Below are 13784 nucleotides of genomic sequence, written 5' to 3' on the forward strand. Positions count from 1 at the left end.
AATGAGGCAGCCGCCGCTGGTACTTCTGATGCGCGTGTACTACTATTGTCAGGATTCGCAGAAATAAAGCCAAAGTATGAATTAAAAGCCGTGCACATCCGCGCCAACAATGATGCAGTAAGCTATTACCCCAGTAAAATTTCAACTCTAAAGGTTGAGGAAAGTCAAAACAAACCTCAAATGACGTCGGTAACAAAGCTCTGGTAATGGCACTTTAGGTGTGTGTGGGGGGGTGGGGGCTTTCTTCGGCATTGCCCGGGGGGGGGGCTGAGCCGCCCCCCCCCCCTCTCTACGGAAAATTCCGGAGGAGGCTGGGGCCCCCCGCCCCACCCCGTTGTCAGCGCCTATGCATGTGCTTGTTCTATTTATTGCCAATTCCTTCTCTTTATGAGCAGTTTATTGCACAGAGAAATAGGTGTCCCATCATTATCGGTATTGTGATAAACGCCCTCCTCGGCTTGATACAAAATGTCATTTTTGACACTTTCGTTTAATTTTAGAGCAGATCATTTCAAGTATCTATTTTTTGTCCCCCAAGCTCTGTCGCGATGGGCTCACAAAATCTAGAGCGCCTTCTCCCCGCTGCGCCAGCGCCGGACAGATGGCGCCACGCCTCTGGCTCAAGAGGCGCAAGTGTGTGGGATCCTGTTCCCGTCCTGCTCTCTCTCTCTCCCTAAGTTCTGCCCTCCTCCACCAACGCAGGAGGTGCGCGCGGCTAGAGACCACGACGCCGGCGCGAACGCGAACTACGCGCGCGCAGTTGTACGTTGTTTTGCGCGGAGAGCGTTGCGAGTGGGGTGGGGGTGAGGGAGTTCCTCCGGAGATCCCGGATCCGGCACAATAGTCGCTGCGTGCTTGCGGCGCGGGTCAGAGTGGAAGCTCCGGTCATCCGGTTCGGTGGGAACCCCTCCGTTTCGTCCGTGCTCTTCCTACTGACGCCGATAGCAGGACGGCGCGAGCGTCTCCCTCGGCGCGCTTTTGAAAACGCACGCGCCTCTTCGAGGCTGCGAAGTCCCAAGTCTCGACTCCGGGTATATATATACATTGTGTGCTCGTGAACTTTCTTTTTTTTTTTTCGAATTCTCCAGGCAGAAGAAGACTGCAACTCCGGTCCTCTAGTGTGCTGATGCGTCTACTTCTACTCCATGGTTAGAAGAAACAACGCTCTCTGTCGCTTTAAATGGTTCGCCCGTCATGTTCGCTTCGCGCGAGCATGGTGTGATGATTATCGCGGTGATGGTCATCCGTAATCACGGAGCTCCGGATATGCCGTTTATCAAGTGAGATATACATTTACGGCTGACGAAAGATTTAACCGCGAAGCGTGTAGGAACCCGCGCAAGAGTTCTTCGCGTTTGGACGTAGCTGGATCATCAATTATACTTCTGCTCAGGCTCTGTTGAGTGCTTCGAAATATTTTCCGCTAGCCATATGCTAAGTTAGCGGAGTTTCAAGGAGCACGGCTTTTCGGAAGCAGGACGCAACTGAATGCTGAGCGCATCTTATGAGAAGAAACTATATTTGCAAATGACATGTCACTGTCCGCATGTACGTGAATAGCGCACCGAATGCGCGAGATTGCTAGTGCGGTCACCGTGCGTTGGCAAAACACGTAAAGTTGTCGTCCGCTGTTGGAAACAAGACTGTCATAACCAGTTCCAAATCGCTCACCTAAGTGAAGGAGATTTACTACGAGCTTTGACGCGCTGTTTGTCTGCGGTATAAGTTTTTTTTTTTTTTTTCACCGTGTAATCTTTTAGCTCGCTGCGATGTTGAATTAGTCACGGCGTGCGGAGCCGGCTGCTAGACTTGACTTTCCTGGATCAAGGGGCGTGTTGCTTGCAGGATTTTTGAGTTTGCGACCACGTGCGTTCCGACTCTGCCTCATACTTTCCGCGGTATCTTTGCTCACAACAGTGAAAAAGTTACACTCGCTGGTATTTTCCGTATTTGTGTGGAACCAGCTCTGGCAGCAACGACTACAGCTGAAAAACTGCGCCTCATTTGCGGCACCTGTGCGATATGGTGTCACTCGGTCAAGGCCTCTGAACAAGTCCCGAGTATTCAAAGTTTCCACCTGCTGCTGCTCCACTTGCGCGGGCCCCGTCCTGCGACGTCATAGCGGGTAAGTCTGGGTTTCTGTTTTATTATTTTCGAGACGGCTGAGCTTTCCGTTCAGCAACAAAGGCTTCAATACATTTTTTTTTTTACTAGGAGTCCATGAAACAGGCGGGCAAAGGTTTTGTTGCTACAACTATAGCGAGAAGTCGTTCACTGTAAAGCAGCACCAGGCGGCGGCATGCAAATAGAAGACGATGAAATTATGTGTAAGACTACATTAAAATTTGCTGTAATCATCACCGTCAGGGACTTTAACAAGCAATCGAGGTGATAAGACATGCTGACCTCGTCGACCTTCTTTAAGTTAATTCGCTGGAAATAGCTAACTCATTGCATAAAGATGGCGCATAAACATAGGTATGAATTAACATAACTTTATTTAGAGAAAGCAATGCTATGGTCATCCTGTAAAAGAAAAATAATTCTGTTCATACACGTAATATGTTTGCGGCTCCTTGGCTAATTCTTTGAAGACGCGGCCTACGTCAACGACAGATTGTTCAATTCCCTCATTCTTCGACATTTTTCCGCAAGCACAATGAACCATTTATGCTCAGGATACTCAGATGCCACCTCCACAATCACCTGCAAAAATACAAATTTCTACCCGATATTTCCATTTTATTGATTTAAAGTAGAGGTACGTAGATGTCTGTGCAACGTACCCCCAGATTTAGATTGCTTTAGTACTTCAATTCTAGGTGAATATGCGAATTTCTATTGAAAGTAATGATCAAGTGTTTTTGCACGCAAGTGTGAAAACACATAAGAATGGGGGTTTGGTGGTATGTGACACCATTTTTTCTCCAATCGTGGATGGCCTTTTGATAGCAACAGGTTGCATATTCTAGCCACCTGTACCGTAAATCAAATGACAGCGTATGACATCTCCTTTCGTCACTGCGCGGTGATAGAATTTCTGGTGAAAGCTGAAATTTCAGCAGCACAAATTCATAAGAGGCTTTAGCTTGGGTAAGGTGACACGTGAACGAGCTTAAGTAGTGTGCTACGACAAATCAGGGCATTTTAAAAGCTTACCAGGTGTGCGTTGAAGACCTGCTATACCCGAACAGCGAGAAAGCTTGAATTAGGGCACAGTACAGTTGAAGAGGTGACTTAAAGCTGAGAGTACATGAGAATAAATGCTGCTCTATAACGCTAAAACTGTGCAAGAGATTCGTCGCTCAGTGTCTGCAAGAGAAATGATCTTCAGTACGAAACTGTGTCCCCTTCCACTTCCCGCTTAACTGTAAAGGCGATTCAGAGAAAGTGAAGCGAAGTGCTCCTGCGCCCACCTGAAATGCGATGAAATGCGAGGTCAACAATACGAGACACCGGAGGAGATGCCGCCGTAGCACAATTATAGTGCCAACCGCCTCATCTCACACCGGAGATCAGTGAAGCAGTGCGTCACTTGCTGCAAGGCTGGCACGGTGTGCTTGCTCTCTGAGCTGTATAAACAAGCTTCACCTTTAGCGGGAATTATTGCACCAGATACACTGAAAGTATATTTTAAAAATTTTTAAAAGAAATATCACAAAATAAAATAATAAATATTTGCTTCTGTGACGCAGCGTAATAATTTCTGAAAAGTTTAATACGTTTCGTTTCACAACCATATTTCGGTTCTTCTTCTTCTTCTTATTATTATTATTATTATTATTATTATTATTATTATTATTCGATATAAAAAGACAAATACAATGTGCAACGAGGGAAATACGGAGGGAGCCGGCCAGAAACTACCACTGAGAGGGGCACAGCGCCATTCTACTGCTTAGGAAGGAGGGGATAGCAACATAAGTAGATCAAAACTAAGGAGGAATGAAAGAAACAAGGTGACAAGCCAGAAAGACTCTAAAGTAAAGCAACGACAAAAGTAGAGGGCGCAAGAGAAAATAAAACGTACACAAAGAAACAGATTTAATAAGAACTCGGATGTCGTACTAATCACTGTAGAATATAAAATATGCAAAATCGAAATGAGCAAGACTTTTTCGTCCCGCGCACGGTCCTGTGCAAACGGGAAGCCGAGACAACTTTTTGTAGTAAAGTAAGCAGAGTGCGATGGAGCCTGGTCGCGTCGGGAAGCACAACTCCAGCATTCGAAAGTTACCACATGTGGTCTCAAACATCCTCGCACCATGGAGGATTCATTAAGTGTTTCTAAATTGTTACGCTATAAATGAATATCATGACCGTCTTCACCTGCACGTGGAAACGTCTTTCGAAAAGGTAAAGACGGCATAAAGAATAAAATACCCCGGCATTTGAACAAATTATTATCGCTCTACGACACATGTAAGCTCTGGTGGTTTTCTATCTCGCTACAAAATTGCAACCTCTCTGAAGCTCGCATGCACGAAAAACTTTTAGCTTGAATTACTTTGTTCAGCCATCGTACCAGGTATGCTACATGAATTCGGGGTTCGCGCACTAAACAGAATATCGCGAAAATATAGCGCATGCGGGGAGTGGCAGCCAGGTATGTGAACAACCTCTATAAGTGAACTGATAGTGAGTCGAAATTGCTAATCTTCCTTAATTTCCAACCGCTTAATTCAAGGCGCATAAAGCAGAAGCTAAACCTACTTTCCATAATGTACAAGCACAAAATGAAATCGATCTCTCTATAGAGAGTATCGCGTGCCAACACTGGACAAAACGATAGGAAGGATGCTGTATGAACTGCTTACTTCTATCAATAGATACAAATATGGGTTCCTTGCTGCTGCCATACACTATTTATAAGGAAACGTTGGAGCGCACCCTCGTATTGGGCTGTTAACCCTGTATTTTTTATATGTCACAACCAAATGCATCATTGTACACTCTGTTCCTATAGGGTGGAAAAGAGTTTGCACTTACGTGCTCGGGCTTTCGTGACCAAGTTAATCTGACGTCATGGCACAGAAAACCGAGACAGTGCTTCTGTAACAGATCAAGATGGCAGCGCTTCATACGTGGAGAATAAAATCGTCTTGCAGAATAAATTACCAGCGCATTGTTGTTGACCATACAAATATGCGAACGTTCCATAATACAGCGTCTTTTATTCACATGTCTTTGCGCCATCTATTGTAATCCTGTCATTGCACCTCATTTCATTCGCTTTACGCATATCACCTGCAGCAATAATGAATTAAGTATGGTATCTGCACATACTTGACAAAGCTCTGATGTTTCAACCTGCCAGAGTCAGGGCATCAATAAATAAAAATTGTGTCGCGATTGCGTAGTAGGGTTAGAACATAGTCAGTCATAAAAACCTAAAATTCTAAAACCCGTATCGGCAGCTACTTCGTTAGCTATGCATATGACATAGGTGGCAAAATGTTTTGTCTGTTGGACCAAAGCAACAGCGTATATATATATATTTACGTGACAATGCCGAGTGCGCTTATATGCGAAAATACCACCTACTCATCATAAATGACAGCGCAGCGTTTAATCTGTATGGAAGACGAATGAAATATGTCAAAAACCTATATTGAACGATGGTCCTGCGACCAGCAGGGTTCAAATAAAGGACATTTCTTTCTGAAATGCAGCTGTTTCTTTCTATTTCTTCCTTATCCGCTAAAAGAAGAAGTCCTCTCATCCAAGTCAACACGTAACTGCTGCTTCTATACTTCTGTTCCCGTACTCCCAAAAGGCTCTTACACTAAATGTTTTCCTCAAAGGAAATTCTAGACAATCCTGATGCCCGACATATAATTAGCGAAACTGGCCGGGTAATGTGAAAGAGCACTTACGAAACAAAAAGAAAGTGAATTCGTGCCATGTTATGATGCTGTGCTTGCACATAATCGTTTAGCCTGCATGTCTCCATGCGCTAGGTCATGGTGAAATGTAAGAAAAAAAAAAAGAAAATAAACCTGCTAGGTAGAGATAGAGCTGTCCAATACTCAAACTTCTTTTATCTGTCAAGCTGGTGCGCCAGTTTTATCACGTGGCCTTTAAAAGAGCTAATGAGATCTAGTGTTTCGGTCAAGTTTTCCTTAGGGCTCATTAGCAGTCCTATATTTTTTTTAAAAAGAATAAGCCGGTATCAGCACCTTGACGTTTAAGTCAGAGACAACACAAAATGTGAAAAACTTTCAGTGCAGAGTTAGCGGTAAATGCGAGAGAAATGTGTTAGCATTGCGTCGCACCTCTTTCAGTTCCCGGATCCATGATGTAAACCGCCTTAACCACATTGCAATATGCTGTTGAGAAGCTTATTCGACAAACGACTTGCTTGTTCGAGGATGGAAGTGCAACTGATGGTGGTTCGGGGCAACCCACCGCCGTCAGTTGCATAATATATGCGTGCACATAAACAAATTCGTGCTATGCTACGGTCTCTGATCCCCTCTTTACCGTGTGGCTGGCTTACCACACTTCACACGCATAGATTTTCCACTTTGACCCTCTTACTTCTAACGCATTAAAGGTACGCTTTCTTATTTTGAGCAATTACTCTCAGAAGCATGCTTAAGCTCATCTTAACGACTTACATGAGGCTTCGTAGCACCTGCAACGGCACGTATGCACGTTAGCCCATCATGACCCAATGGTGATTAGCGCCATATTTCTGTACGGGCAAATACATATACGGGCAGTGCTTTATTACTTTGGAAACTTCCAACATGTAGCTACCAGACATAAAGCGATCTTGAAGCACACGTATTAAAGGAACTAGAATGAATTTAACTTCCAATGTTAGACTAATATTATTCCTTGCAACAGCGGCTGCCTTCGGTTTATATTTTACTTAGCTCTTACTTCTCATGTGTCCTATTTCATCAAAGCCACTCCAACTTGTTCTGAATACAAACGCAGTGTGCACATATAAATAATTATTTAAACAAAATAAGACAGCTCTAATATTCAATGACAGCTTCCTTTTCTTTTTAATGCGAGGGTAAATGCCTCAGGACATACAAGGGTATATAGGATGGGCGTGATTAAAGATGATTAAATGAATGAAAAAAGATTTGCTGATACAATGGAGTCCAAGAGGGATCGACAATGTGGTCCCTGCGTCCAAGCAGTGTAGTCGCTCGGGTAATGGGGAGAAAGTCCCGCTGCTGCGAGGTGCCGGAGCCTCGTCGGTTTCAGGCTTCTTGATCAACGAATAATGTGCGTATATGTCGGAACCCAGTGTCGTGCAAATGGTCCTCGCCTTTCATCTCTGTATGAATTGAACTATCGGATTGTAGTTCCCTAAAACATAATTTTATTATGAGGCACGCCGTAGTGGGAGACGCTGGATTATTTTTCGTCATCAGGTGATCTTTACCGGGTCCACAATGTGCGGGACACGGGCGTTTTTGCATTGTGCCCCCGTCGAAATGATGCTGCCGAGGTCGGGATATGATACCGCGATCTCGCGCTTAGCAGCGCACGACGTAGGCGCTAAGCCACTGCGGCGAGTGTTTATCTCTGCATGTTCATGTTTATACAGGACTGCCCTTTAGACATGTTGAACATATGGCGTTGCTGATTTTTTATCGCACGTTTTCTGATTATTGTTACTATTACGTGAAAAGGAGAGGCCGTCGCCATTATAGGTTGGCTGCTTGTGGTTCTTTACTTTTACTTGAAGAAAAAAAGGCTAGAAAACGTAATTTTTATAAGTGCACGCGCAAAAAGAATTCTCTGGAGGAAAGTGGGATCTTGACTGATGTGAACACGAGAATGAAGAGTCACGTCTATTTTGGATTAAATGTTTCAATACACATGAATCCGTACTCAAAGTAGATCTCTAGGCAAAGACGTGACTTCAAGACTGTGTTTAACCCGAGTATCAAGTGTATATTTAAGGTAGCATTATTTTAAAGTGAAAGTGTGGCTTCTTCTAAGCCAATGGGAGAACATAGTCAGCGATCTACTTTGCGGGAATTCAGCATCAGCAAACACTTACTTTTACAACACAGACGGAAGGCGACACACTTGAAATGCAGCAATGTCTTGTCTTCGTTCCGCGTGGCCAAAACAAATGTCCACTGAATGTCCGTTCAATAGGCATTCAGTTTAATTCAATAGACAACAGCCAACTAATTTAGCTTACATGTATGATAGAACATTGTGCTTTCGCATAAAAAGGACATAAGAAGTCTGAGCTTCGTGCGAGTTCCGAAACGCTTTCAAACTCCTTGTTTCTTCACCGTCAAATTTGAAATACAAGTTTAGAAGGGGTACATTTAATTAATTATCATCATCGATATCATCATCCTAGGTAGTAAATAGTAGTAGTAAATAGTAGCTAGTAGGTAAATATTTTAACCTAATTGCAGTCATCCTTTTTTGACAAGCATATTTGGCATCTTCCCTGAGCGAAATAATTCGCGACTTGCACTCCTGTCTGTCTCAGGAAAGAGTGCCCTTGGAGAACGACCATTACTAAGCATGTGCGGCTAGCCTGCATGCTATTGCCGCCAATTTATCTTCGATCGCTTTCACCTGCCCCAATTATATGCCTATGTTCTTCCCGGCAAAACGATCGATACCGTACAATTATGCAGGAACTTGCGAAACTTGTTATAGGAATTTCAAGTTTCTTTGTATATTGGGTAAGCAAACAAAAGCGACGCGAGATTCATGAAATTCCCGCATTGTCTTTTACGTGTACTTCAGTGCATCGGCAAAAGAGGCGTCAGCCGAATTCCTCACGAACGGTATTTATGAATCAGGTTTGCTTTGTATCTTTTCGAAAAGCCAAATATTTTCCTATGGCATTCTTTCACGTCCGCCTGTATATACGCTTCTTTGACGGCTGGCAGCTGACACGTATGCGAGTGTGGTGCGTTTTAAATCGCTCAGATGTCTCAAAATAATGACGTTATGTACCCTCAGTGTACCGAACTTTGATTCCCATAGCCGTTACATTCACAACAAATACACTGTAAAGCAAAAAACACAATTGAACAAAAAAGAAAGCTTTGTTACGAGAAAGTTCGTCCTGAACGTTCTCAAGAGTATTTCATGATATGCTAGTGGCATTATTGTGCACCTGCCTAACACTGCGTCGATCGCATCATTAATGGCGAAACCATGTAATCAAATTTCTCAATTGAAGATGAAATCCGTTTCATTAAGCCAGTAAATTGTCGTCTAAACGCAGCAGTGCGTCCGTGCGCTTTGTGCGGTTGCTCAAAAAACGGTAACTGAAAGCCCTGTTACTAAGCACTTAGATTATACTGCATTTTTTCAGAAGCATAGCAGAAAATGTCTCGAAGACAGAATCTACTTATTAAAATAAATATAAACACGACAAGTCACATAATACTGCATGAGGCAGGTATGCAAGGCATGTCAGCTCTCATGAGCCTAATTATTTTCTATAAATGTGTCATTTTACGCCTACGAAACTAAGGAACAACACTATTTGAGGGCGTTGCCTGGAAGAGCAAGTGTGTGCTTAATGACGTGGTATTTTTCACCTTTCACAGAGTGTACATTTCAAACGAAAAAAAAATGAGCACAAAAGACAGTACCGCGTTTCATGCATTCACTGCTGCTTGTCGAATTCTACATCCTTTCAACTGGCAGATTGGCCATTAAAAGAGTAACTGCATTTCATCAACGAAACCATTTGCTGGCCGCTGCTCATACACCAGCTGTGCGCGATATGGGGCTCGCTTCCTTTGCGTAAAATGTTTTTACAACCTTGATGCAAGATAGTTGAGACACCCTGTATAAGGAGCGTGGAAGAGCGAGGTGTTGCGAAAGTATTTACAGTCTGCTCGCTTAGCAGGGGCTTCACTTTATTGTACTTGACGTTTCAAGATGGAAGAGGGATAGAGAGGTACAAAAGGAGGACTAGAGGCTTTAGTACAATATTTTTGCAATACAGATAGTATTTGCTGTTGTGTTATATGCATGGGTCTTCCTAGCCTAGGTGTGATGCAGCAGCTTAGCAAGCCTTAGCGCGGTGCGAAGAGTACGCTCTGCAACCAAAGAGTACGCTGAAGCGCATGCATACAAAAACATAGGAGGTAACCTTATGTTACATGCATCAAGTAGCGTCCCTTGCCGAATCATCAAGTGACTTAATAGCGCAACACACCCTAGCAACTTTTCACGCGTCTTGCAATTCATATTTAATTTTTGTTTTACATCGTTTTTGTATGCATATACCTGCCAATTATTTGTTGAATGTGCTGTTCACCTGGCTCTGCGATGGCGTGCATTCACTGGGCAGTTAACGTGAGCATGCTTATCAGCATTAAGAGATATCGACATTCAGGGGTAGGAGCCCACTAAATAAAATACGCGAAGGGGGATCCTACGCGTATCTTTTTTTCCAGGCGCATCAAAATAGTTGCTCTGAAAAGGCGCTCATTATTCTAATCGGATTCTGGATCTCAGCTGTAATTTCCCTGCACGTATAAAAAGTTAACCAAACAGCTTTCGGAAGAACGCTCCCGCGTTGATTGCCCAAGCAAGTGCTCCCTAATATGCACGGCACGCCAAAGCGCAACAGCTGCCGGCCCATTTTCAAAGTATGTTATGTTCTCAAGGAGAATGCTTGGAACAGTCTGATGGCGTCAGGATAGCTGGTAACAAGGTTAACGCGTATAATGTTCGAGAATGCAAAGCCTTCCTTCTTTTTGTAGTTTGGTACATACTTGTGCAATGTCCTAGAATCAGTGCTACGCAATAGAAACTTTACAGACAAAAACAGGATTTTCCACTTTATTCTCTTACTTCGAAACAAGAATGGCAAGATTTGTGAACGATTATGTCCGCTTATTTATGTGCCGGTTCACGCTAATATTATTCGAGATGTAGTAGAGGCTTGCGCCTCAAAACACAGATGTCGCAAGGGCTGACTCTCTGGAGAATTTTTTGCTTTGGTGAAGTAAACAATGATAAATACTCCCAACTGTATTCTCGTTGTTTGGGTGCGCTTTGCTATGCACAAGACTGCATCAGCTACGGGAACGGCAGGAAAAAACGCCCTAGGCATCACGCAAAATACTAAGTACACATAAGTCGTTTCTATGACAATCGCAAAGCTCACATTCTACTGCAAACTGACATTAACAGGCAGTTCTCTATATATCAAATCAAATAAAAAAATCCTAATCGATGCTATAACATTTTGTGAGCAGTTCGCATGCTGTTGTGTGTGAGCAGACAAAATCACGAAACTCAGCTTTTTCTTTAACGCCGTATGACAGGCTAGGCGTCTTTGTACGGTGTGTTCGAAAAACCCTTCCTGGGAAACGACTCACTGCACATTTAGGGGAGCCTTAATGGATGACTTGTTTGTGACAAAAAGTATTTTGTAAGCTGAAACCTAACTAAAATAAATGTAGAGCATTTTTTACGTTAACATTCACGCATTTTTTAAGTTACCTGTTACACTGAGCACACATCTACTTTGATCGAGAACACTAGAAGAGGTACCCATTACTTGCACTGAAAATCAATGGGCATAAATGAATAATTAACAACATTGTATAAAAGAACTGTTCAACTAATCACTTTAGCGAACACATTGCAATGCACGAATTGAAGCCGGTGAATTCACAAGGTACATCCGTCTGGCACGAATTTTGGAACGAACGCCAGTTTGTAGACAAGCGCAGTGAAACCTGCCTTAAATATGCACAGTAGTTCCACTTACTTTCTTAAGAAAGCACATTTTTATGCAATGAAGTTCTGAAGTTACTATGACACCAATGCATTTTGTTGCAAATATTGGGAACGCATATCTTGAAAGTGTAGTGAAACTCAGAATTCGTTCCATTTCGACGTTATTTTAAAGATCACTGGCTAAAATTCGTAGATTGCAAGATGTGGCGTAAATTATTTTGAAACTGAATTAGAAATAGTTAATAATTACTCAAATATTCACTTTCAGTTATTGACATGTCTGCACTTAATATAAGTCTACCTCAAGAAGTAGAATTGTACTACATTTACGGGTCACTTTTACAAATTCTGTTAAAAATATAATAACACGCCCTGTAAATTGTTGTGTCGAGTTTAGGTTTGATGTTTTTCGTTATGGGGGGGGGGGGGGGGGGGAGGGCAAACTCGTTATTTGTTCTCCGATGTCATCATATAAATGAGGAAATTTCTGTTTAAGACATCTGATTTAAGCAGACGACTCAGTACCGGCATGGCGTGCTGTAGAGTATCTACAACTATCGGCCTGAATTTAGGTGAATATAAACTATTCGACATCACAGAAATCCTCAGCAAGCAAATTAGACATGATTTGCAATTCATGACGGTACTTGTCATCTTTTGGCGCATGAGAGCATATCTACCAATAATTGATTGTGGCGTTGCAGTTTTCCTAAATTCACCAATTTAGCGTATACATCACGAATTAGCTAGTATTTGCATGCTTACTTCCGTAACCATTTTTTACAGGATTGACAAGACAAAATAATATGACACTTCTTCTGCTATGGGTGTCGGGTATGCTGATTAGACATGGTTGACCGCGATTAACATAAGTGAAATTCGGAGCTATATATTGTCAAAGCGTTGGCATATCGATGGGTACTGTGAACTCAAGACATCCATTCTCATTTAATGTTTATGCTCACCTTTCAACTATCATGCATATAAAGAAGGCCTTACGGGCTTGTTGGTTTGTACATTGTCAAAGCGTTGGCATAACGATGGGTACCGTGAACTCCACACATCCCTTCTCATTTAATGCTTGTGTTACTCTTTCAGCTATCAAGCATATAAAGATGGCCTTTCGGGCTTGTTGGTTTGGCATGTTGCCTGGAAAACTAAGCCCGAATAAATAACACGAAGACAGGTGGAACAGACGAGGACCTCGTCTGTTCCATGCATCCTCGTGAGATTTATTCGCGCTTAGTTTTCTAGTTAACTTATAGTGCGTAATTAATGTCACGCACACGCAGGACTAGATATGCCCTCTCGCAAAACTGGCGTAAGTGCTTTGTGCAACCAATTATGCGTGCGTTGTGAAATCTCAAGCTTCAGAAAGTTGCTTAAGGCAAGAAACGCAAGGCACACGTACCTTTCTCCAATTCACAGTCTGCTCTAACAAGGGTGCGAGCTACTGACTGTCTTGTTTCACCGGATACCGGGCATGCTGTTAACGTTCTCGTAGCCTTCTTTTGTCGACGCCCTTTCTGATTACTGCGCTTTATTCTTCTTCATTTTTGGGGAGGTAGGGGGGCGGGGGCTGGATTGTGGCAACAGGATATGCGCCTATATACGCTTCCAGGCAATTCTGCAGCACAGGCTTCTTTAAGAGGCTAAAATACACCTCGCAGTTCGCGCGTACGTACACATTACCACGCATCAGAAACACGATCGCAACTGAGGGTCTTTGACCGACCGTCCCCATTCAACGCCACTTCGCTCTAGCTACCGCCCCCCTCTCTACTCAGGTTACCAGAAGAAAGCGCGACATAAAGCTCTCACATTAACCTTGCTGCCCTTGTCTTACCCATATTTGTTTCCTGCGTAGTTGTGTAAGGTGGTTGCATCGCTGCACTTGGGCAATCAGGCACAGGCATGGGCTACAGCGCACCGAGAGTTGTAGCTGTCCGTGCAACTTTGTCGTAAACGTCTGGCTCGCTCCTGTCGTGTGTAATAGTCCTAAAGAAAACGCGTACGTAATGCGAGTTATCCCTGCTAGGAAACGAGGCCGATCCCGTCACACGATACACCTTGAT

The 13784-nt window shown here is 43.3% G+C and overlaps 1 protein-coding gene across 1 annotated transcript in view; it reads left to right on the forward strand.

Annotated features, from left to right (window-relative positions):
* Positions 1-747: 747 nt before the first annotated feature.
* Positions 748-13784, forward strand: part of LOC126540564 (diuretic hormone receptor-like) — a 230872-nt gene continuing 217835 nt past the window's right edge. Inside the window, exon 1 of the mRNA XM_050187400.3 lies at positions 748-2125. The gene's annotated coding sequence lies outside the window, so the exon portion shown is untranslated. The remainder of the gene's footprint in view (positions 2126-13784) is intronic.

This window comes from Dermacentor andersoni, chromosome 2, assembly GCF_023375885.2.
Source record: "Dermacentor andersoni chromosome 2, qqDerAnde1_hic_scaffold, whole genome shotgun sequence".
Classification (NCBI taxonomy): domain Eukaryota; kingdom Metazoa; phylum Arthropoda; class Arachnida; order Ixodida; family Ixodidae; genus Dermacentor; species Dermacentor andersoni.